This window comes from Suncus etruscus, chromosome 17, assembly GCF_024139225.1.
Source record: "Suncus etruscus isolate mSunEtr1 chromosome 17, mSunEtr1.pri.cur, whole genome shotgun sequence".
Taxonomy (NCBI): domain Eukaryota; kingdom Metazoa; phylum Chordata; class Mammalia; order Eulipotyphla; family Soricidae; genus Suncus; species Suncus etruscus.
In genome coordinates, this window is record NC_064864.1 from 40,715,570 (window position 1) to 40,740,997 (window position 25,428).

General features: G+C 38.9%; 1 protein-coding gene across 1 annotated transcript in view; it reads left to right on the forward strand.

Annotated features, from left to right (window-relative positions):
- Positions 1–25,428, forward strand: part of LCOR (ligand dependent nuclear receptor corepressor) — a 117,449-nt gene that overhangs the window by 35,570 nt on the left and 56,451 nt on the right. Inside the window, exons 3-4 of the mRNA XM_049790795.1 lie at positions 14,960–15,025; positions 15,326–15,405. The gene's annotated coding sequence lies outside the window, so the exon portion shown is untranslated. The remainder of the gene's footprint in view (positions 1–14,959; positions 15,026–15,325; positions 15,406–25,428) is intronic.

Here is a 25,428-nt window from a genome sequence, read left to right on the forward strand (position 1 = left end):
TAAGGTACATAGTGACAGTGAATCACAACCAGTGTTGACCTCCCTTCATCCTTGTTCCCAGCATGCACCCCATATTTCCCTCCTTTGTCCCCTGGACTACTAGTGTAATCGGTCCCCTTTGTATATAACTTGTAGATCTAGATTCTGTTGTCGTTGACTTTGGGTTTGATATTTAGGCCTGATCATTATTTATTTCCACTCAATGTTCATGTGACTGTTTTCTCCTGGTACCATTCACTTTCTCCTCCCCTCCCCTTAACTTATGAGGAAGAAAAAAATGGTTCAAGTTCTGTGGTTCTGTAGGGGAGGGGAAAGATGGGAGGAATCCATCTAAGAGCTATCAATATCAATTTAAAAGAAGAAAAGGGGGGGGGGAATAAGAAATGAAGAAGAAGCAATGACAGAATACACAACAGCCACAAAAAACAACTACTAAACAACAACACACAAAAGTAAAGAAAAAATAAAGAGGGCTGGTATGGCAAGGTTTTGTGCCTTTTTTTTTTTTTTTTTTTTTTTTTTGGTTGTTGTTTTTGCATAGGCACAGTTATGTAGTATTGGGAAAATTTGAGAAGGAATTCTCTTGGCCTAAGAGATACAGGGTTTCTCCACCCTTGAAACATACTGTCATGGGAACTACAGGCTCCAGATATGCTCATTATTGAACCCCAAAGTCTTTATGGTGCCAGGAAATATTCTGCTCAGTTGTGGCTGACAACTCTATAATTGGTATTTGCACAGGTCATAGGACGAAGTCGAGGATAGAGTCTTTTTATGGTTCTCTAGAAGTTCTGCTCTGTTACAATTGTAGTCAGTTTTCAGTAGTTAGTGATCTTTTTGCACAGATTTTAGGACGAAGCATAGGATGTAGCATTTCCTTATGATTTCAGAAGTTCTGCTCAGTCGTAGTTGTCAAATTCAGACCTCTGTAATTAGAGATCTTGGTTTTTGTTCATATCCTAGGCTGAAGCCTAGGTTAGGGTTTTTTTGTTTGTTTGTTTTTGTTTTTTGTTTTTTGGTTTTTTTTTTGATCCAGGAAAAGCTCTGTCTAGTTGCAGTTGTCTTCTGTAATTTGTGATCTTGATATTTGCACATATCAAGAACTTAGTCTTCTGATTTCATCTTACCATTAAGTGATGAGGTAGGACAACCTGCTCTTAGATCTAGCTGTTAGTGCCAGGGTGGTATAAGGCACTCCCTGGAGTGTGTTTGATTCCTGGTGCTGTTGCCGGGAACTGTATTATTTCTACAATTGGGGTCTGGGGTTCAGTCACATGGAGTCTAAGTTGAGTCCCCGTGACAAACGTTCAGGGTGTATTATAAAATTGATGTGTTCTTATCCTTAGTAGATAAGAGGTCAGAAGTGATTATTTTATTGCAGAGCCAGGAGTAACCCCTGAGCATTGCCCACTGAGTGTGGCCCAAAAATTATAAATAAGTTTGTTTTGGGGCCATCCCAGTGATGTTCAGGTGTCACTAATGGCTCTTCACTCAGGAATTACTCCTGATAGGGTTAGGGGACCCATATGGGGTGTCAAGAATTGATCCCCCAAGTCTGCCACATTAGGACAAATAAATGTCCCACTCTGTACTATTATTTTAACCCCAATTTGATCATTTTTATCAAAAGGGCTATCTTTTTAGATTTGTTTGTTTTTGTTTTTGGGCCACACCCGGTGACACTCAGGGGTTACTTTTGGCTATGCGCTCAGAAATCGCTCCTGGCTTGGGGGACCATATGGGATGCAGGGGGATCAAACTGCAGTCCGTCCCTAGCACTGGCAAGGTGGACACCTTACCACTTGTGCCATTGCTCCCGCCCCAGAAAAGGGCTATCTTTTCTGTTTGTTTCTTTTGGGCCACACCAGAAGGACTCAGGAACATTCATGGTAGGGATTGGGGACCTATGTGTGGTGCCAGGGTTCAAATTTGGGTTGGCAGCATCCATAGTAAATGACCTACTTACTGTACTATTTTTTGGCTCAATTTTATGAGTCTTTATATTCTGTATACTAGACTCTTGACTTATATGACTTGCAAAATGGTCTCTTGTGGGGTTTTTCATTTTATGATTTTTAAATTATAGCAATTTTGTTCTTGGGCCACATCTGACAGTATGCCGGGATTGCTCCTACCTGTGCTCAAGGGTTCTGACCCACTGAGGCTTTGGGGATTGTATACCAGGCCTCATACACACAAATTATGTGCTCTACACCCTTGATTTGTTTCTCCAGTCTTTAAGTCTCCATTTCTGGGCAGGAGTGATAGCTCAACTAACTGATGTTATGTTTCTTGTGTGGCAGTCCCTGGTTCAGTCCCTGACATTATTCCTTGAACACAGAGCCTACGAATTACCATAGGGTACCATTCGAAAGCCAGGCCTATCAGAATTCATTGCCATGCTAGTGTCTCAAAGATTTACCTATTTCTTCTTCTAAAGCTTTTGTTTTTTTTGGGGGGGTGGGTGCTGTACCTGGTGATGCTCAGAGGTTACTCTTGGCTCTGCACTCCGGAATCACTCCTGGTGGATTTAGAGGGCAATATGATGCCGGGGATTGAATCTGGATCAGCCACCTGCAGAGGAAGCACTGTACCATCTATATTATTGCTCTGGCCCCTATTTTTTAAGTTTTTTTTTTTAATGTAGAATTATATACTTTCCTTTGTGAGGATAAGAATCCAACTTATTTCTTTTTATTTTCAGCACTGTTCAGAAATTACTCCCGACTCTGGTCTCAGGAGTCTCTCCTGGTGTTGCTCAGAGAACCATAGGAGAGCTAACCCAGGTTGGTTGCATATAGGGCAAGTGCCTGACATACTGACTGTACTATCTCTCCAGCTTCATTCTTTTCATGTAGTTTATGTGGTTGACCTACTATCTTATTGAAAGAACAGTTCTTTACCCACTGGAAATAATCCTTAAGTCACTGTCAAAAATCAGCTAGCCAGAGGCCAGAAAGATAGCACATAGGGTAAGTTGTCTACTTTGCTTGATGCTGATACTGGTTAGGTTCCCCAGCACTGATTTTGTCCTCCTGAGCACAGAGCCAGGAATGAGGTTTGATCCCTGGTATCCCATGCAATACCCCAAGTATGTCTGTATAGTGTTTCCTGGGCACAGTCAGCAGTAAACCCTGAAAACCACTGGGTGCGGGCCCTCCCCCCAAAAAAATAACAAAAAGCCTTAAACGTGTAAGGCAGGCACATATCTTTGAGCTATGTCCCAGGTCTAAAATGATTGGTTTTTTATGTTGATTCACCTCTGTGTTCCTGGGATACAATCATAATGTGTAGTTAACATATGCTATTGATTTGGCTTAATACTTTGTTGTAGTTTATTATGTTATGTCAGTGATGTGTTTAAATGCTATACTTTGAATTTTACCTTTTCTTACCCTTTTCCCCCTTTTTATTTTTGGGCCACACTTGGCCATGGCTTAGGACTTACTCTTGGCTCTGTACTCATAGATCACTCCTGGCAGGGCTCAGGGGACCATATGGGATGCAGGCTATTGAACCTTGGTTAGCCATGTTTAAAACAAGTGTAAAACATGCTTTAGCGGGGCCGGTGAGGTGGCGCTAGGAGTAAGGTGTCTGCCTTGAAGCGCTAGCCAAGGAAGGACTGGGGTTCGATCCCCATCCCATATGGTCCGCCCAAGCCAGGGGCAATTTCTGAGTGCTTAGCCAGGAGTAACCCCTGAGCATCAAATGGGTGTGGCCTGAAAAAACAAAAACAAAAAAAAAACAAAACATGCTTTAGCATTGCTTTTCTTGAAGTAGCATTATTGAGCAATAACAGGGATCTGCTGTTACCAGTCTGCTAATAATGTGATTTATGAGGATAACCAACCTAGTCCTCCCCCTTCTTTGGAGGGGCACACCTGGCAGCTCTCGGGTTACTCCTGGTTTTTCATTCAGAAGTTACTCCTGGCAGACTCGGGCGATTATATGGGATGCTGGGGATCTAACTCGGGTCAGCCGTATTGCAAGGCAAACGCCTAACTCACTGTGCTATTATTGTACCAGCTCAGCAACCTATTTTTCTATGGATTGAACCCTTGTTAGCCCAGTGCGAGGCAAGCACCCTCCTTACACTGTACTTTCTTTCTGGCATGACTTTTGGTTTTAATACTGTATTCCATAAGTTATATAAGTCTATTCAATACATTACTGTAGAACTGGCTCTAGTAGATGATTTGTGCAACTGCAGGCTAATAAAATAATTAAGAAATTTTGATAGCATAGTGGGTAGGGCTCTTGGATATAACCTTTCTTAATTAAGGAAGATCTGGGACTAGAGTGAGAGCACAGTGGGTAGGGCATTTGCCTTGCACTTGGCCAACCCTACTCTGATTCAATCTCTGGCATCCCATATAGTCCCCCAAGCCTGCCAGGAGTGATTTCTGAGCCATGAATGACCTCTGAGCTCCGCTGGGTGTGACAAAAAAGCAAACAAAAAAGATCTGTAGTTGGTTTATAGCGTTTAATAGTGTAGTTTATAGTGTTTATAGCTTTCAATTTCAATTTTATTTTTTGCTAGTTTTTTAATCTATTTTAAGTGTGGTGTTGAAGTCTCCAATGCTTAGGTGATGTTCAGGTTACCAACTGAGATATAAGGAATTTGAACTAGGGTCAGTGGAATGCAAGGAAGAGCTATTCCCTATACTATTTCCAGCCCCTCTATATTCTTAGATTTAAAGAGCATCTTTATATATAATTGCATTTATTTATTGATTGATTGATCTATTGTTTTGGGGTCACACCTGGTGGTGTTCAGGGGTTACTCCAGCTGCACTAAAATATCACTCCTGGTAGGTTCAGGGGGCCTTATGGGATGCCAGGGATCAAACGGGTCAGCTGCCTGCAAGGCAACACCCTACCCACAGTGCTATCACTGTGGCCCTATAGCATATAGTTTTATCCATTTTGTCTTTCTTTGCCTTTCAGATGGAATATTTAAACCATATATATGTGATTACTCATAAGAAAAGTCTTTGCCATTTTGCTATTTGTTTTCTGTATGTGTCAGTTTCATTCAAGTTGCACAAATTATTCTAGTATGTCGATGGGGATTTTTTTTTTTTGCCGGGGGAAGGGGGGGAATCACACCCGGCAGAACTCAGGGGTTACTCCTGGCTCTATGCCCGGAAATTGGTCCTAGCAGGCTATTCCAGGGACCATATGAGATGCTGGGATTCGATCCATCATCCTGCATGCAAGGCAAATGCCTTACCTCCATGCTATCTCTCCTATCTGATGGAGATTTTTTTTAACAATAAAATTTTCAAGGTGTTTGCCCTGGTGGTGATGTATTATAATATTGTGATTTCTGTCAGACTGCTTGAATTAGTAACAGTTTAGCTTCAGTATTTTACACTTTGCTTCTATTAACTCTATCAACTTCCATCTTAACTATTTTTATACATTATACAAGTTAAATATTGTATATTATATAATAATTTCAATATGAAACTGTAAGAAAGTTGATATGATGTGAGCAGAATGAATAGGGAGGAAAATAGGAAGATAAGGTCAGAAATTTAGAGACAAGGTTATACAAACAATGCTTTACAGTGAAATTGAGTTTTGAATTTAGAAAAAATATTCATTAACTTTATTTAGGTAGTAGCGGAGGCAACATGATAAGATTTATGTAAAAATCACCAGGTTGTTGGTTCAGAAGGAGAGAGTAGTAGCAGGTAGGGGCTTGTCTTGTATAGTTAACAGTGGTTCATTCCTTATATGAATCTGACATATAAACTATAAAACAGTTAAACTCATAAATGGAATAAGAGTTCCAGTTTTCCCCTTATTTCTCTTTGCAAGCTCTTTATAACCTAATGCTTCTATTATACTTTATAATAGTCTAAATCAGTGGTCCTCAAACTATGGCCCACGGGCCACATATTGTATTTGTATCTGTTTTGTTTCTTCATTGCAAAATAAGATATATGCAGTGTGCATAAGAATTCATTCATAAGTTTTGTTTTTACTATAGTCAGACCCTCCAATGGTCTGAGGGACAGTGAACCGGCCCCCTGTTTAAAAAGTTTGAGGACCCCTGGTCTAAATAGTAGAAATATTTCATTGTGATTTTCCTATCAAAATTATAGTCAAGGAAAATGAGGTAGGTAGATAAGAAAATTTTTTGTATGTAGAACAATTAAAGGCAAAGCTAGAAATTTGGACCAGAGCCGGAACAGTGATGCAAGTGGTAAGGCGTCTGCCTCACCTGCACTAGCCTAGAACGGACCGTGGTTCGATCCCACGGAGTCCCATATGGTCTCCCCAAGCCAGGAGCAATTTCTGAACACATAGCCAGGAGTAACCCCTGAGTGACACAGGGTGTGGTCCCAAAACAAAAACAAACAAAAAAATAGAAATTTGGACCAAATTATATGGACTCTATATTTCTCTGATTTCTTCTAGAGTGCTAGTGTTTCTTCCATTGCCAAGGGGGTGCAACTGTTTAATTTATGAAACACACCCTCTTGTCTCAGAGTTGCCCACAATCTACTCTAGGTGTGCTTTTTTTTTTTTTTTTTTAACTTTATGGACATTCCATAAAGTTAACCTCCAATCATACTTTGGAGGGGAGTTGATCTTTTTTTTTTTTTTATGGCAGCAACCCTCAACCCTGTTTTGTGGAGAAACAGTTTACTCTCAAATTTACTCATCTTTCACTTTCCCCCCTTAGTTTCTAAGTAAATTCTTTGCTTCACACTGTCTGCTCCAAAATTTTGTTTGCAAAAATAGGGAGTATGGGGACAAGAGATAGTATAGTGGGCAGGGTGCTTATCAAGCATGTGGCTGACCCGGGTTGGACTTCTGGCATCCCATATGGTCCCCTGGGCACAATCAGGAGTCATCTCTGAGTGCAGAGCCAGATGTAAATCCTGAGCACAGCCAGGAGTGGTCACTCCCCTAAAAAGACTGCAAGACCTCTGGGTAGAGGTCAGAGGTAGAGAGTTCAGAGGTCAGAACTCCCACTGGACTTCAAGGTCTTGACTCTCCTAGTACCAATGGTGAGGTTGTGGTGGGACATACAGAAAGGTGGTGTTAGCACACTCTGGTGACTGCCTTTCCCCTCTAGTTTGCAGCACACCCACCAGTGATACTTCAGACTATAGACTGTTGAAGTGCTGCTTGTTCTAGATATCCTTCTTGGATAGCCACATGACTTGCTCATTTAGTTCATTCTGTGCTCAAATACTCTTTCTAGAGGGTTTTCCCCCTTTTTATTTTCCTTTCCCATTGTAATGACCAGGTCTCATACGCACACCAGACTGTTATTTGCAGTCTGATGTGTTTGCCAGGAGTCACTTCCTTTCATTTGTGATTGTAGTGCCAGGAGTCATAGATAGCAGTGCTTCTAGGCTTAAATAGCAACTCTTAAGACAAAGCTCTGTGCCTGTAACTAAATAGAAATCAAGCTCTGACTTTTAAGGTGGACTCTTTAAGCCTTTGAGTTATCTTAGTCCCCAGAGGCTCTTTTTTCTGACCTCTAAAAAGTCTTCCAAGTCCCTCTTCAACACTTCTCAATGTTAAGGTGTATCACACTTTAGTTTTAGCCCCATATTCTGCTATATTCTTCTAGCACTACTCATTATTCTTTTTTTTTTTTTTTTTTTTGGTTTTTGGGCCACACCCAGCGGTGCTCAGGGGTTACTCCTGGCTGTCTGCTCAGAAATAGCTCCTGGCAGGCACGGGGGACCATATGGGACACCAGGATTCGAACCAACCACCTTTGGTCCTGGATCGGCTGCTTGCAAGGCAAACACCGCTGTGCTATCTCTCCGGGCCCACTACTCATTATTCTTACTATGGACAAGACCATTTATTGATTTTTGAAGTTCAGAATGAAATTCAGGAATAAAAACTTTGCATTTCGCATTATTTACAGATGCTATCTTGTGCCTGGCTCAGAGTCAACTCTTAAACTTCTGTAGTCCACCAGGAAAAAGAGGCTCAGAAACCAAAAGAAAATTTTTTTTTTTTACTTCAGAACAAAATCAGGGCTGGATATATGCTCAAAGGAGCAGATATTTAGTTTACATGCAAGAGCTCCACTTTAATTACAGTCAGAAGTAAGCCCAGAACACCAGCCTTGAATAGTTCCTGAGCATTGCTGGGTATACTCCACGGCCCCCACCAGGAAAATCAGAAATTCAGAAAGCTCAAAGCCAGTGGATCAGTGATGCATTATCAGTAGATTATCAGTAGAAAACTTGGCTGTATGTATGAGGCTTAGGTTCAGTCCCTGACACCATGGAATAGAAAAGTAAAATAAAACTGCTGATATTCCATATTGTATTTTATTTTTAGTAGTTTTTGTCTTCATCTAGAATTGGGGAGAGAACGCAAAGGGCTTTAGTATAAGACGGTACATACTGGAAGACCATGTTCAGTCCTTGGCACCTTGTGCTTCCCATGATCATGGAACCTGGAGTAGACCCAGCCCAAAGAATATGGCTGAAAGGGAGGGAGCAGGGAAGAAGGGAAAGGAGTGGAGAGAGGGAGAAACTTAATGACAAAATGGTGCTAAGAATTCTGAGTGTAGGGCTGGAGATATAGTATGGAGGCAGGGCATTTGCCTTGCATGCAGAAGGACAGTGGTTCGAATTCTGGCATCCCATGTGGTCCCCCGAGCCTGCCAGGAGCGATTTCTGAGCATAGAGCCAGGAGTAACCCCTGAGAGCTGCTGGGTGTGACACAAAAACTAAAAACCAAAAAAAAAAAAAAAAAATCTGAGTGGTTTATAAAGATACATATTTTATGGAATATAGTGTTTGTATTGACTAAATACAAGCACATTTTTATTTAACTTACAAAAACACTGCTCATACAAATATACTGACCCTGTAATGATTGAATTCCTCTAAGGAAATGTGGCCACAGTTTGTGAATTTATGTAATTGACTCATCAAATCAAATTCAGGTTTGCATTTAAATGGCTTCTTTCTAATCATAATTACTCTCCCCAAGACTATTTGATATAATAGATAAAATGAACCTAAACTGCCCCTGGCTTTTCCAAGAACTAAATTTATCTGGCTTAACTACTGTTGAAACTATCTTTGTGTCTTTGATTTAAACATCTTGAAATCTCATTTATAGTATTCTGTATGTAAATAAAGTATGAAATTATTTTATGTCCCAGCTACTTAATATATATTCCTTTCTTCTCTTTAAAATATTAATGCCATTATTTTTCTGAACTTTGCTTGCCAACATTTTTCTGGTTTTGCTAAGATCACACACAGCTTTCATGAACTATAAATTTTGTTACCTCTAGGGGTCAACAAAATAAGCCTTATTTATAGTGTGGCTTTAGTTTATAAATGCAGAGAACTTGGTTAAGTTAGGACATAAAACTATTCTTTTCTCATTATACATCAATTGCCCTTCTGTTTTATTGGCTTTATTTTTAATTTGTTTGATCTTTAGCTATGCCAGACACAAAAAATTAGAATCATTGTAAAATTACTAATCAGGGGGACAGCTCAAGTGGTATCAATAGATTTGATCACTGGCATTGCTTGGGCCTTAGTCACCACACAGAATCCCGAGGTGGCCCCTAGCAACATCAATTTCAGATGAATGCCTCCCCAACCCCAGTTGAAACTGAATGTGACTCCTATTGTAAAGGTCCTAAACCATCCCTCCAAAGTCAAGGATATGGGAATTGGAAGGGTGTGTTTACATTCTTTTAGCATTTGGGGGCCACACCTAGGAAGGGTGTCATTCAATTTGAGGGGCCAGACTCAGCAGTGGTCCTCAAACTATGGCCCACAGGCCACATATTGTATTTGTATCTGTTTTGTTCCTTCATTGCAAAATAAGATATATGCAGTGTGCATAAGAATTTGTTCATAAGTTTTATTTTTACTATAGTCAGACCCTCCAGTGGTCTGAGGGACAGTGAATTGGCCCCCTGTTTAAAAAGTTTGAGGACCCCTGGGCCAGAGCAATAGCGCAGTGGTAGGCTGTTTGCCTTGCACATGGCTGACTCAGGATGGATCTTGATTTGATTCTCAGCATCCTATATGGTCCCCCAAGCCAGGAGCAATTTCTGAGTGCATAGCCAGGAGTAACCCCTGAGCGTCACCGGATGTGAGCCCCTCCCAAAAAAACAAAAGAAAAAAAATACAATTTGAAAGGAAGAGACCAGCTTTAGGAACAATTTTTTTAGGAATTGTTTGGAAAATAATTATGTGAATTAAAATTATTTTTTAATATTACATAAAAATCCTGTTAATTGAATATAATGATGCAGTTCTTTTCCGTCTGTATATACTTTTTCATGGCATTTTGGCATTGATCTTTATGACTTGTGTGAATTTATGGTATAAAATTTGAAAACATTGGTTCTTTTATTTGCCTTTTGTTAATGTCAAGCACAGCACATGAGACTTCCTTGTTGCTATGCAACTGTTAAATTCAATGTTTAATATTAATAAAAAGAGATTAAATTCTGTTAACAGAGGACAGCAAAAAAGGCATACATTGTCTAAACAGTATTTGTGAGGTGATGCAGATATAAACAAAACTATGATTATATAGTTATTATTTGATCAAAATTAATTGTTAATCTGCATTTATGGATCTTTTGGGGGATCTTTTCCTTTCTCTACTTTCTGAATTTTTTTTTTTTTTGGTGGTGTGTCCCTCATCCCTCTCCCGTTTATTTTTATGTGCAAAATAAGTGTTCTGCCACTGAATCATATTCCTTTTTTTTGTTTGTTTTTTGGGCCATACCCATTTGATGCTCAGTGGTTACTCCTGGCTAAGCACTCAGAAATTGCCCCTGGCTTGGGGGGACCATATGGGACACCGGGGGATCGAACTACGGTCCTTCCTTGGCTAGCACTTGCAAGGCAGAAACCTTACCTCTAGCGCCACCTCGCCAGCCCTCTGAATCATATTCTTAATCCAGCTCCCGTGATTGTATTTGGAAGGGATATGGTGGGGTTCTTTGTTATTGCTGTTCTTTTTTTTAGTCTTTCAGATTCCAATATCCTTTGTGATTTTTAATATTTACCAAAGCATTTATTTGCTTTTACTTTCTTGGTATTATTTTCAACATTTATCTTTAAAAAGAAAAACTTATGTTTAGTATGCAGAGTTAAAATTTATTTTTGTTTTTTTTTAGTTTGTTTGTTTTGGGGTCACACCCAGCAGCGCTCAGGGGTTACTCCTGGCTCTATGCTCAGAAATCGCTCCTGGCATGCTCGGGGACCATATGGGATGCCAGGATTCGAACCACCATCCTTCTGCATGTAAAGCAAACACATTACCTCCATGCTATCTCTCCGGCCCCAGAGTTGAAATTTGTTAGAATTTCTTAAAACCAGATAAAAGCATATTCAGTTGTTTTTTTGGGATCACCTATAATTTCCTTTTGCTATTTTCATTTTGTACTTTTTTTCTTTGTTTTTGGGCCACACCTGATAATGCTCCTGCCTCTGGACTCAGGAATCATTTATGGTGGTGCTCCTGGGACCATAGGGTTATGTGCTGAGGATTGAACCCAGGTGAACTGCTTGCAAGGCAAGTGTCTGACTGCTGTATTATGGCTCAGGCCCTGTGCATTGTACTTTCAAGATACAATTGTAAAGATTTGTGAAATCAGATTTTTTTTTTTTGGAGTAGGGGGCTTGAGGACTTTAAAGTTGATGTAAGCTATGCAATTTTTTTTCTTTCATTTTTCTAAAGGCTGGTACTGAGAATATTTAGTTTACATTCCCAGTAGACAGGGACTAGCAGTTCGTATTCTTTCATTTTCTTACACTACATCCCCATCTTCAAAACTCGTCCCATACCATTTTCCTACCCTATTGTGGCAGGGAAAGACCTTAATCATTTCATGGAAAATATTTTAATTGCAGTTGGCAAGTAATAAACAGGCACAAATAATTTCCATTTGCCTGAAAGATTAGTTTGCTTTTGTTTCTTTATCATTTTGGTGGGCCAGATTAAGGAGAGTTGAAAAACAAGTGAGAGTTGAAAGAAATCTTTACTCTGGAAAGTAGTAGAATAATTAGCCCTATAAGGACAAAGTAGTAGTAGTTCTTGATTTTTTTTGTTTTGTTTTGTTTTTTTTTTTTGCTTTTTGGGCCACACCCAGTGACACTCAGGGGATACTCCTGGCTATGTGCTCAGAAATTGCTCTTGACTTGGGGGACCCTATGGGATGCCAGGGAATCAAATCACAGTTCGTCCTAGGTTAGTGTGTGCAAGGCAAACACCCTACCACTTCTTTTGTTTTGTTTTGTTTTGTTTTGTTTTGGGGGGGGGGGTCACACCTGGGAGGGCTCAGGGGTTACTCCTGGCTCTATGCTCAGAAATCGCCCCTGGCAGGCACGGGGGGCCATATGACATGCTGGGATTCAAACTACCGTCCTTATGCATAAAAGGCAAATGAAAGCAATCACTTATATTGGGCCAGAGATGTGACTCAGTGGTAGAACAATCTTACTTGAATGAGTGAAATCCTAGGTTTAATTTAATTTTTTGATCACACCCGGTGATTACTCCTGGCTCTGCACTCAGAAGTCATTCCTGGCAGGCTCAGGGACCATATGAAATGCCAGAATTCGAACCGGGGTCCGTCCTGTATTGTCAAATGCAAGGCAAACACCTTACTGCTGTGCTATTGTTCTGGCCCCTAAAAATTCATTTCTAATATCTTTTCTATTCTCTGACTATTAAGGTAATGTTATTTGTAGTGAAGAAATACTACCTGTATGTGAGCCTTATCTACCGGCCTGAGATACCATAAGATAATACTGCCCACCTTTTGACACATGAAAATATTTTTTTTATCTCTCTGTCTCTCACTGTCTCTCTGTCTCTAGGCTTAGGAGGTTCAAATTGGATGCTGGAGATCAAACCTGAGTTTATTGCTCTGACCACAGGAACACTATTTGGTTTTTTGTTTGTTTTGGAGACATACCTGGTGGTGCTCAGGGGTTACTCTGGCTCTCTGCTCAAAAATCACTCCTGTAGGGGGCTGGAGAGATAGCGTGGAGGTAAGGCATTTGCCTTGCAGGCAGAAGGTCGGTGGTTTGAATCCTGGCATCCCATATGGTTCCCTGAGCCTGCCTGGAGCAATTTCTGAGCATGAAGCCAGGAGTAACCCCTGAGCGCTGCCGGTGTGACCCAAAAACATACCACACCCCCCCCCCCCAAAAAAAAAAAAAGAAGAAAAATTCACTCCTGCCAGGCTCAGGGGACCCTATGTGTGCCAGGGATTGAACCTAGGTCAGCCAAGTGCAAGGCAAGCGCCCTACCCGCTCTGCTATCCCTGCCAGCTGTACTATTGCTCCAGTCCCAGGAACACAATTTTTTAAGTTAATTACAGTAACATTTCGATGCATTAGAAAAATAACATGTACACTAACTGAATACATAAATTATATCCATCTTCCTAGGGTCATGCTTAAAGTAGGACTTACTAGATTTATAGACTCCTTACTTTGAGTTCCCAGTTTGGGAACCAATAGAACTCAAATCATTGTTTCTGGTATGTTGTACAAAGGTATGATATATTTCCCTTTTCTTTCTTATTCTACTGTAGCCAATAAAAATTGGCATGATGGCATATTTGTGTGTATTTTGGGGGGGTGGTTAGTCCACACCTTGTGGTATTCACACCTTACTTTTGGCTCTGTGCTGTGGGGGGGGACTTAACGGAACCATGTGGAATGCTGGCAATTAAACAATTGAGCAGTACAAGGCAAGCATCCTTCCCACTGTGTTATATCTCTTGCTCTGATGGGTTTTATTGAGTTGATCAGTGTTTGAGATATTTATATTTAACTTTTTTCCTTTTCATGATGGTAGTTGTTTATAGCTTAAACCAAAAACCACTTTCAATATAAAATAATTACAGAGGTCTTTTAAGATATTACACAATGATATATATTTTTTATTAGTAAAATGGATTTGCTTTACCATTGGGGGCGGGTTGGCGCCACATCCAGCAGTGTTCAGGGGTTAATTTTGGCTCTGCGCAGGCTCAGGAACCACTCCTGGCAGACTTGGGACCATATGGGATGCCAGGGATTGAACCTGGGTGAGCTATTTGCAAGAACTCCCTGCCCTGCTATCACTCTGGACCACACATTTGCTTTTTATTTTTGTTTTTTTTGGGCCACACCCGTTTGATGCTCAGGGGTTACTCCTGGCTAAGCGCTCAGAAATTGCCCCTGGCTTGGGGGACCATATGGGACGCCGGGGGATCGAACCGCGGTCCTTCCTTGGCTAGCGCTTGCAAGGGAGACACCTTACCTCTAGCGCCACCTCACCAGCCCCCACATTTGCTTTTTAAAATAATTATTAGCTTGCCTTTTTTTTTTAAAGTTGATATTTAGAGACCCAACATGAACTTTAACCAGAATATTACAGAAATTTTGAAGCATTTTCTTTCATTGGGAATGGTGTCTTTTAAAAATTGGCATTGGCAGAATTTATATTAAGAGTATTTGGAATTTTCTAAGATGGTTAAGAAACCGGTGGATTTGCATTTTGAGTGTTGTCTGTTTTATGTTTGAATGTGTTCTGAATTTGTATTACTTTTGTGTGTGTGTGTGTGTGGTTTTTGTGTGGGTGTGTGGGTGTGGGTGGTTATTCCTGGCTCCAGGCTCAGAAATTGCCCCTGGCAGGCACGGGGGACCATATGGACCTCCGGGATTTGAACCGATGACCTCCTGCATGAAAGGCAAACACGCCATACCTCCATGCTATCTCTCTGGCCCCAAATTTGTATTACTTTTAATTATTGACAAAATAATACAAATGCACCTTTTAGTTTTGTCATTGGTACTCTTTCCTCAGTATCCCCTAAGTAATCATCTGTGGGTTTTTGAGAACTGAAAGAAAATGAGTGTTTATGTTTTATCAGATTCATACTGAATAGAGAACATTATTGTAATGGATTTCTTTTGTATATTTTCAGGGTTTGAAAGTATTCTTGAAGGGCTGTTTGGACCTGCATTATTAAAAGATCTCAGTTTATTTAAAGGTATAAAAATATTTTTTGTCATTTCAGGGTGATACGCTGGTTTAAGCCTTGGTGAACTCATTTAGTTTTGTGTGGGTTGCAGCTATATTCATTTGATCATCTTTTTATGTTTAGCTAATAATACATGCTTGAATAAGGTACATCAACGAGTAGTCATTAGACATTTTAAGACAAGTAAGGAATCTACCATTATTAAGGGTGTTTTGTGTATTAAATACTATTTCTGAAAGTAGTTCTGAATTATTTTCTCAAAAAAAAAGTTTTGTGACTATTAATTTGTCATTTCTACTCTTCTTACAGACTGTGAACCTGAAAGCATTTCTGATTGGACTTTTGATGAAAATTGTCTGTTTTGTTGCTTGAGAAGAGATAAAGTAAAGGTAATCAAGAATCTTGTGGCTCTTGACTAGTATGGTATTATACTTGATAGTTTTTATTTTTTTCAAGATTTGATTACTTTGGAAGATTTTTTTTTGGAAAAGGAATGTCTGATTTTGTTATATGTAGTATTTAATAGTAATTCAGTTTTTCACTGTAGACTGTTACTTCTCTAATGGCTACCTGCTGAGAAATTTGTATCCCAACATGCATGCTTAATTTTAATTCAAGTAGGCAGAAAATTATGTCAAAATATTTAAGCATAAAGTATAGGTAATTCATGTAATGAGTTATTTATATAGAAAGAATAGTAATATTTAGATCAGTATTTAATAGTTCTTGTAGATTTATGATGGACAGAAACACTTTAGTACAAAATATTTCTTTATAATATTTTAGCAGTTTACAAATTGAGTTTCTATAATAGGATTTATTAAATTTCTGTTTTATTGCTTTGTACAATTAAACAAAATTTTGGTCTGGAAATACAAACTTTTATTAATAAGTTTGTTTTTTTGTTTCTGTTTGTAGTTTTTCTGTTTTGTGTTTTAAAGCAGTTCTTCCCAAAGTGGGCAAAACCTGGGGAGGGGACCCCCCCCCACACACACACATATCAGAAAGATTGAAGGGGCAGAAGTTGGATCTGATAAGTTGGGAGTGCTTTTTGTTTATTTGTTTAGTGAAGGGAACTTTCTAGGGGCAGGGATACTGAATGGTTTTGTTTAGTCTATCTGAAAAGTGAATGTTAGTACAAATAAGTGTGGTTATTTTAGTTCTAGTTTTGGAAATGTTTTTATTCTTTCCTCTCACCTTAGCTTGGTTCTATAAGTTTCTCCTGATTGAATTACGTTCATTATTTTTCTTTTCACAGCTATTACAGTCCTTCAGATGATATGATTAGCATCTGAAGTAATTCATTATTGATCCCCAATTTATCTTTAGTCCTTTTTTATTATCCTGAAAGATTAAACCACTATGCATCCTTCCCTACCCCCAAACCCCATTCTAGAAATAGTACAGAGAAGTTATCCTATACCCCAACGGCTAAACTATTCTCCTGAATTCTTAGCATCTTCTACAATTTAGTCTTCTTTTTTGATTCTGCTTTACTAGTGTTCTAGTGTTTGTGTAACATTGGTCTGATCATTTGTATTAAATACAATGTTTCATTTACTATATGGATTTATTCTCTATAGCTTAGCAAATTTGTTTCTTTTGGTTTTTTGAGCCACACCCATTGGTTTTCAGGATTAACTTTTGCTCTGGGCTCAAGGATCATTTCTGGGGGTGTTTTGTGGGACCATATAGGGTGTTAGGGATTGAACCTGGATTGGCCAGATGCAAAACAAGCATTCTATCCAATGTATTCTTATTCTAACCCTCTTTACTCTTGTTCTTGATATAAGCTACCTTTCTTCCCACAAATTGTTTAGTTGCTTTATAGCTTTTCTAATAAGTTACAGCATTATAGTAAATATTATCTGTACTGATTGTCAATATTTTGCCTTATTTTTTCACCCTTTTCTATTTTGTGTTTTTTTGGGGGAGTGTGGGGGGACATATCTGGCCATGTTCTGGGGGGCCATTAACATTAAACCTGGGCCTCCTTCATGCAAAGTATACTCTAAACCCTTTCAGCTCTCTTCTGTCCTCTGAATCTTTTGTTTCTGACTATATTGTGAAATTCTGAAGGTTTGGTATCCCAGTTGTGTAGCCACTACCAGTATTTGGCATTGTTAAATAAATAGCTTTAAAATCTGTTGCATCTTTCTTTGATTACTACATGAAAAAAACTTGTGAATCTCTAGGATGGTCTGTTCTCATTGAATTAAGGAGGAAAGTATCTTGAAGTTTAATGTGACACACAAGAAAATTAATTACATATGAAATTGTGTGTGGTCCACATGTAACAGGTTGAATATTTATTGAACAAATCATTCAGTTGATGATTGTATAGAGTTCCTTAAGGGACATTCCTTGTAGGCTCCAGACTATTCCAAAACAGCCAAAATTTTATGAATGGGACAACAGCATGAAACTAGGGGGCCAATAAATAGGACAGGAAGTGTACTCACAGGAAGAGAACAAGGTCAGAAGGGCACCATTGGGAGAAAAAGGTTGAGAAACTCAGAATTAGAAGAAAGAATTATTCATTAGCCTTCTTCTAGGAAATGTTTGTGAAATAAATTTTATATTTAATAATTAAGTGTAGGATTTTTTGTAGTAAGAGTTTCATTGCTGTATAAAGATAAACAAAACTTTTAGAAGTATAGAAATAGTAAGGTAAGGGATAATTTATCATTAAAATAGTTGTTCTTACTATTTGTGGTTATGTAATCTTTATATGTAGTTATGCAGTCTTTAGTTTATTCTGAATTTTTATTTTACTTCTTTTTGTAATTTTTTATTTAATTTTTTTTGGGGGGGGACACATGTGGTAGCACTTGGGTTACTCCTAGCTTTGCACTCAGAAATTACTCCTGGCTTTGGGGACCATATGGATTGCCGGGATCAAACCCATGTTTGTTCTGGGTTGGCAACGTGCAAGGCAAATGCTCTGCTGCTCTGCTACCACTCTGGCCTCTTATTTTACTACTTTAGCTCTTCACTACCTCTCTTTATCTTTTTTTATTTTCTTGTATTTTTTTTTTGTTTTGTTTTGTTTGTCTTTTGATATGTGGCTATACCCAGTGGTGCTCAAAAGTTTACTCATGGCAGTTTACTCATATGGGATGCCAAGAATCAAACTCAGGTTTGCTGTACTCAATGCAAAGTTGTACCCACTGTGCTATAACTCTGGCCTGGCTTTTTTTTTTTTTTTTTTAAAGATAGACACAGCATCTATAATGGAAACAGGAAAAGACTCTAGAAAGCATAAATTGTCAAGTAAATATCTTAAGTTTTGTTAAAATAAATGTTCTGAAACTTCTTGCGAGGATCGTTTGGAATAAATCATCTGAGAATTAAAATCTTGAAATTAAATATAATTTCTGGGGTTTGTTAAGTCTTATACTTTAAGATTGGTTTAAGATTCCCAAAAACAGGGCCAGAAAGATAGTATACAGCAGGTAAGGCACTTGTATGCAGCCAATCCTCAGCATCCCATATGGTCACCCCCAAGGAATAACCCCTGAGCACCATCAGGTATGACCCAAAAGTTCAAAAATTAAAAACAAAAAACAAAACACACACACACACAAAGAAAATGAAATAATTGATATGGTAAGAGCCAGTAGATGGCAGCATAAAGTATTAAGAATCTTGTTAGAAATTGGCCTGGTGAAACATTTAAATTGTATTAAGAAAAGGTGGAAGTTATACATAAATGAATTTGATTTTCAGTGCATGACTGCTGCTGTTAGAATCAATAAAGCAGACATTTATTAATTTTTAAATATTTAGGTGAAAATAGAGCAGTCTTTTTGGAAGATAAAACAGATTCACCTTCAAGATTAGGAAACAATTGTTAATCTGTACTTTAGGATATTATAGTTGTTTAAAAGAAATACAATTTGGAGCTGGAGAAGCATAGTACAGCAGATAAGGTGCTTGTCTAGCACTCCACTGACCCAGGTTTGATTCTTGATACCTCATATGATCCCTTGAAAACAGCCTGGTGTGGCCCAAACTCCCCCCCCCATTCAAATTGTAAAACCCAACCTTGTTGTTATTGGGCTAAACCTGGCAACGCTCAGGTTACTCCTGGCTCCTGGCTTTGGGGGACCATATGGGATGCCAGTCATTGAACCCAGGTTCGCCCTGGGTCAGCCACATGCAAGTCAAATGCCATACTGCTTCGCTATCACTCAGCCCCCAAACCTAACTTTTGTTATGTTTTTAGAGACCATTTATATAGATAATTTTAAAACATTAAAGAAAAACAAATTGACACTGAATCAGTGCTCAGTTCAAGATCTCATTAAAATAACAAATTATCAGAATTGGTGTTTTGTTTTGTATTGATTTGTTTTGGGTTACACCTAGAGGTACTCTTGAATAAGTGCTTTGGGGTTTGCCCCAAAGCAGGGGAACAATGTTGTTCTGTGGTTGGAATCTGCCTTCCGAACTCCAAGCACCCACATCAGCCTTTAGGTCTATCTTCTTAGTCCCCACCCCTCTTCCTCTTTCTCCTCTTAACTCCTTTTCTGTAAAACAGATGACACACAATTAGAGATAAACCATTTATTAGCCATTAACTCCACTCTTTAAGTTTATGTGATCAGAATTAAACAGTAAAATAATCATTTGACAGTTCATTAAGTGCTGGGCCAGAGCAGTATTACAGCAGGTAGGTTGCTTGTCTGAACTTGGCCAACCTGGGTCCAATCCCTGGCAACCCACATGGTCCCATGAGTCCATCTAGAGTAATCCTTGAGCACAGCCAGGAACAAGTCCTGAGCACAACTGAGTGATTTCCTCCCTCTCTCCCAGAATATCATTAAATATCAAGATCTGCAGCAGGCCAGAAAGTATACTAGAGAAGTGAAATACCAGTCCTTTCTTGCTGTGGAATGTTCATGAGTTCATTGGTGACCGATACAAGTAAAGGAGATATAAGGGGCAGGGAGATAGCTCAAAGGACCAGTTTATATGCTTTATGCTGGAGCCACACCCAGTAGTGCTCAGGTTTGCTTGTGGTTCTGTGCTCAGAGATCAATCCTACTAGTACTTGGAGAATTGTATGGGGTGTCAGAGATTAAACCTAGATTGGCCACATTTACCCATTACCAATTTTTTAAATTTTTTAGTAATGAGATTAAATCATGCTCCACTCTGAAACCTGAATCCAAATGTTGGTTGGGAATGTTGAGACTCAACTTCTCTTCCTTTGTTTTATTTATATAGTGGTTCTTTTTTGTTTGGGGGACATACCTGGTGGCCACACTTAGGGGTTGCTCTTGGCTCTATGCTTGCTCCTACGGGGCCAGAGCTGTGGTGCAAGCAGTAGGGTGTTTTCCTTTCAAGTGGCTGACCTAGAACAGACTGTAGTTCGATTCCCCCCCACCCCATGTTTTATATGGTCCCCCTAAGCCAGGAACGATTTCTGAATGCATAGCCAGGAGTGACCTCTGAGTGTCACTGGTGTGGCCCCAAAACCCAACCCTCCCCCCAGTTGCTTGTTCCTGACAGGCTCATAGGACCATATGGGATGCAGGGATCAAACCTGGGTTCATCCCAGGTCAGCCACATGCAAGGCAAACGCCGTATCGCTGTGCTATCACTCCGGCCCCTCATTTAGTGTTTTAAAGTTACTAAAATTTGACTGCATTTAATAGTTGAGATGTGTCTGATATTATTTTTTTCTTTTTAAATTATGTTTCTACCTAGTGAGCTACAGCGGAATCTTGCATCACTTACAGGGATGTCAGGACCCAGTGGTATAGTTCTGCCATGGCCTAGAGGTAATCAAGACCACCAGGGCTACAGCCAGTGGTACTCAGAGGTCTTGTGTATGTTCCATGTATGGAACTCAGGGCATCCCACATGTTTGGTATCCTGTTGATTATGTGAGATAGCTCTCTGGCCCAACACTGTCATTTTTTAATCAGTGAGTTAGAACTCAACCCATATCATAGGAGGATTCTTTGAGATAAATGATTTCTTTGGGGCAGGGGAGGCCACACCTATTGGTGCTCAGGAGTTGCTCCCGGCTCTACACTCAGAAATTGCTCCTGTCAGGCGCGGGGGACCATACGGGATGGGATGCCAGGGATCGAACCTGGGTCTTGGGTTGTCTGCCTGCGGGGCAAACACTATACTGCTGTGCATCTTTCCTGTACTGAGATAAATGATTTTTATAATCATTAGAATGTAGGCATTATAGAGCCATTTATAGTTAGAAAATCTTGTAAAACGTCCAGGAAAGGGATCTGATTTAGAGGGTTATAGGTGTGAAAATGCATAAAAGGGGAAGGGATATATAGAGTGCTTGTTTTGCATGTGCCCAACCCAATTTTCATCCCCAGCACTGCATAGAGTCCCCTCCACATCACCAAAATTGATTCTTTCCTTGATTTTGCTTGGAATATCAAATTTTAAAAATTAAAGTTGTGATATCCAAAAAAATCATTGCCAAGACCGGTGTTCAGGGTCTTAACACTTCTATTATTCTCTAGTAGGCTTATAATTTATCTTTATTCTTTATTCCCTTTTTTGATGGGACACACCCAGTGGTGCTTTGCAATCAGAAATTACTCCAGGCAGGCTCAGGGGACCATATAGGATGCCAGGGATTGAACATGATTGGCTGCGTGCAAGACAAACATCCATTCATTATGCTATTGCTTGGCCCCAATTCTTCATTCCCCTTTCAGTTACTTTCTGTGTAACTCAAATTTTGCTCTTTGTACATGCTATTCAGTTTTCTCAATTGCATTATATTCTTTTTTGGAGAATTAAATTTCTTCATTGGATTTGTTTTTGTGCTGTTTTGTGCACTATTATCTGTACTTGCTTCTGTGCATTCCAACATGTTTTGAATTACTATTGCTTTTATGTAGGAATAAATTACTAAGTTTTTATTTTAAACTTTTCTGGCAAAACATCATGTAACATTTTGTTAATATAAAAAGTTTGGATAAGGTATTTTGTAATTGTAGTTTGAGTGCATAGGCATTGAATGGATAATGTATAGAATTTCAGCTAGAAAAACTGATCCTCAAGAATCTACGTGAAATTTTACTTGACGAGATTTATTTCAGATTTATTGGAGGTTCTTTAATGTGTGAGAGGGGAAGATTGGGCTTCATGTCATGTGGCTTGTGCTCAGCCACATACAAGGCAAGCACCTTAACCTCTGTATCTTTCCTCTAGCGTTTGAAGAAGAGATTCTTTTTTTTTGTTTGTTTTGTTTTGTTTTGTTTTGGGGCCACACCCGGTGACGCTCAGGGGTTACTCCTGGCTATGTGCTCAGAAATCTCTCCTGGCTTGGGGGACCACATGGAACTCTGGGGATCGAACCAAGGTTCGTCCTGGGTGCAAGGCAAACATGCTACAGCTGATCTATCGCTCCGGCCCCACGAAGAGGAGATTCTTATCATTTAAGCTCTAAAGGAAATTGTTCATGTGTAGTAGTATGAAATTTTGGTTTAGAGCTATTATATTGAGTGCTTTGGTGTTTTGATAGTTTTGTACTGAGTCTGTCTGTCTTTGTTTGATTGTTTGCTTTTGGGCTACACCCAGTGGTGTTCAGGGGTTACACCTGGCTCTGCTTTCAGAAATCACTTCTGGCAGGCTCGGGGGGTCATATGGGGTGCTGGGGATCAAATCTGGGTCCGCCCCAGGTTGGGAGTGTGCAAGACAAACGCCCTACCACTGTTTTATCGCTCTGCCCCCTGAGTTCCTCTTTCATTTATTCCTGTTCATATGTATGGACCTCACTCCTATTTATTCATTTCTATTTATAAAAGCATATTGCTTTTCTTCCTCTATTCTGTATTAGGGTATAGTTTTCCTCTTCTACATTATGTACTTTTGAAATTATTTGCACTTAATCATAGATTGTGTCTTTGTTTACTTTGTACCATATAATACACAAAACATAAATTCTATTAAAATACATACTTGTGGTAAGTAGGTTCAAAATAGTTACAGTTTTGTACTGGTTTTCAGAACTCTTCATCTTGCAAAACAACTTCACATTTCCCCTTCCTTTCTTTAGTCCCAACGATTCTACCTTTTGTACCCAAGTTTGATTGTTCCAGATACCTCACCTCATTAAATGACTCACGAAGTATTCATTATACTATGACTGGCTTACCAATTGTCCTTAAGGGTTATTAGCCTGGTAGCCTGTGTTAGAATTTATTTTTACAGAACTGATTACATTATTTTTTATCATACTATTTATTACATTATTCTATACCATCTTTTTATTTAGTCATTCCACAGCCACAGTGGGTTACTTCCACCTCATGGAAACAATGCTGTCAACTTCGGTGCACAAATACTTCTTGAAAATCCTGCTTCTCACATAAAATTGCTGAACCTTATGGTAGTTTATTACTTTGAGAATCCACTAACCTCTAGTGGTACCCTTATGGTTGGGATGTGTCAGTCATCACATTGTGAGTTTTATTTGCATTTCTCTAGTGGTTATTGAAATTGAACATATTTTCTCATGCTCATTGATATTGAAATATGTTTTTGCCCATTAAATATTAGACTGTTTTATTGTTGAATTCTAATAATTTTCTCTATATTAAATCATCACCAGAAAAATGATTTTCAAATATTTTCTTTCATTTTACCCTTATATTGTTTATTGTATTCATAGATACATATGGTTTATACATATTTGCATATACATATATAAATGTTGAAAAACCTGATTTAGAGGTATATGTTTATAAGATTGAGGTGTACAGAGTTACCTATCATGCCCACCCCTAATGTACTATGTTGTCCCTACACTTCTGTCCCATCAGACCCTACCCTCAGCCTTACCCTTGGCTTTGGTAGTTTCTGTTTCATATACTACATGTGAATGAGATTTTTGGGCATTTGTCTCTCTTCTTCTTTTTATTTTTTTTCTGGGCCACACCCGGTGACGCTCAGGGGTCTGGCTATGTGCTCAGAAATCGCTCCTGGCTTGGGGGACCTTATGGCATGCCAGGGGATCAAACCGTGGTTCGTCCTAGACTAGTGTGGGCAAGGCCCTTGTGCCACCGCTTCAGCCTCAGTCTCTCTTCTTCTGACTGACTTTGCTTATTAGTATGATACCCTTTAGTTCTGTTGATGTACCAAAAGGCAAGACTTGATTTTTTTTTTTTACTTACTGCTGAGCAGTATTCTATTGTGTTTTTATACCATAGCTTTTCTCTCCTGTGAAATACTTGAATTACCTCCAGACCATTGCTATTGTAATTAACATCACTGTGAACATACACTGCATTTATCTTTTTTTTGCCTTGGTGTTTTTCTATACATTGATATATAACTTAAATTGCTGGTTTATATGATAGTTATATTTAAATAATGGGAGCTGCAGCTTTGGGATTATACCAGCTGTGCTCAGATTATACATACTGCCTCTGTGATCAAGGATCATTCCTAGTGAGGTTGGAGGGACCATTTACCATATGTTGTGCCATGTATCAAACCTAGATTAGGTGTGTGCAAGGCACCTTAATGATATACTGTCTTTCTGACTCTCTATTTTAGTATTTTGTTTCTTAAAGAACTTATCCTTTTGTTTTTGGCTCACATCTGGTATGGCTTATTTCTGGTTTTGTGCTTAAGGATCATACTTAGTACAAGAGGTACTAAGGATAGAAACCAGGTCAGCTACGTGCAAGGACAAACATCCTAACCTCTCTACTATCCACTAGCCCCTTAATTACTTTTTAGAATCGCTATGCCATTTTCCATAGAGGCTAAAGTATCACATCCTTGTCATCTCTTACTGTTTTATTTTTACATATAAAGATATGAGATAATAAAGTTCAGTTGTTTTGATTACAAACACTGGTGAATTCAATGTACCTATAATAGTAGTTGTTTGTCACTTACACTTTAGAATTTATATCATGGCCCATGATAAATATTAGGCAAACAGGTAAAGAGTTAGTTATTGATGGGAGGTACATTAAATATTTTGAATATCATATTTAACTTAGTGTGTATTCAGTGTCGTTTCCTTTTGATTCATTAATGTCGTGGTGTTTTAAGAATTCAGTGTGTTAAGGATTAAGTAGAAATTAAATATAAAGTTTATTTTTTGTTAATGTTAAAGCACTAATTTATACAAACTGATTTCATCTTAGATAACTGACCTTAAAGAATACAAGCATTTAAAATGGTGGAAATACTTTCCTTGAAACATGCTGGCATTTAAAATAATAAGACATCGGAGTATGTGGCCTTTAAATCAATAAGTTGCATCTTGTCAGTTCTTTTTAGCTCATTGCTGGAAATGTCAGTAAGCCATGGGGAACGGACATAGCTTTAGCTGTAGCTGATGATCTTGGGTTGGCCTTTCTAACATTACAAACTTGCATCCAAGCACATACTTCTGTTCACAGATT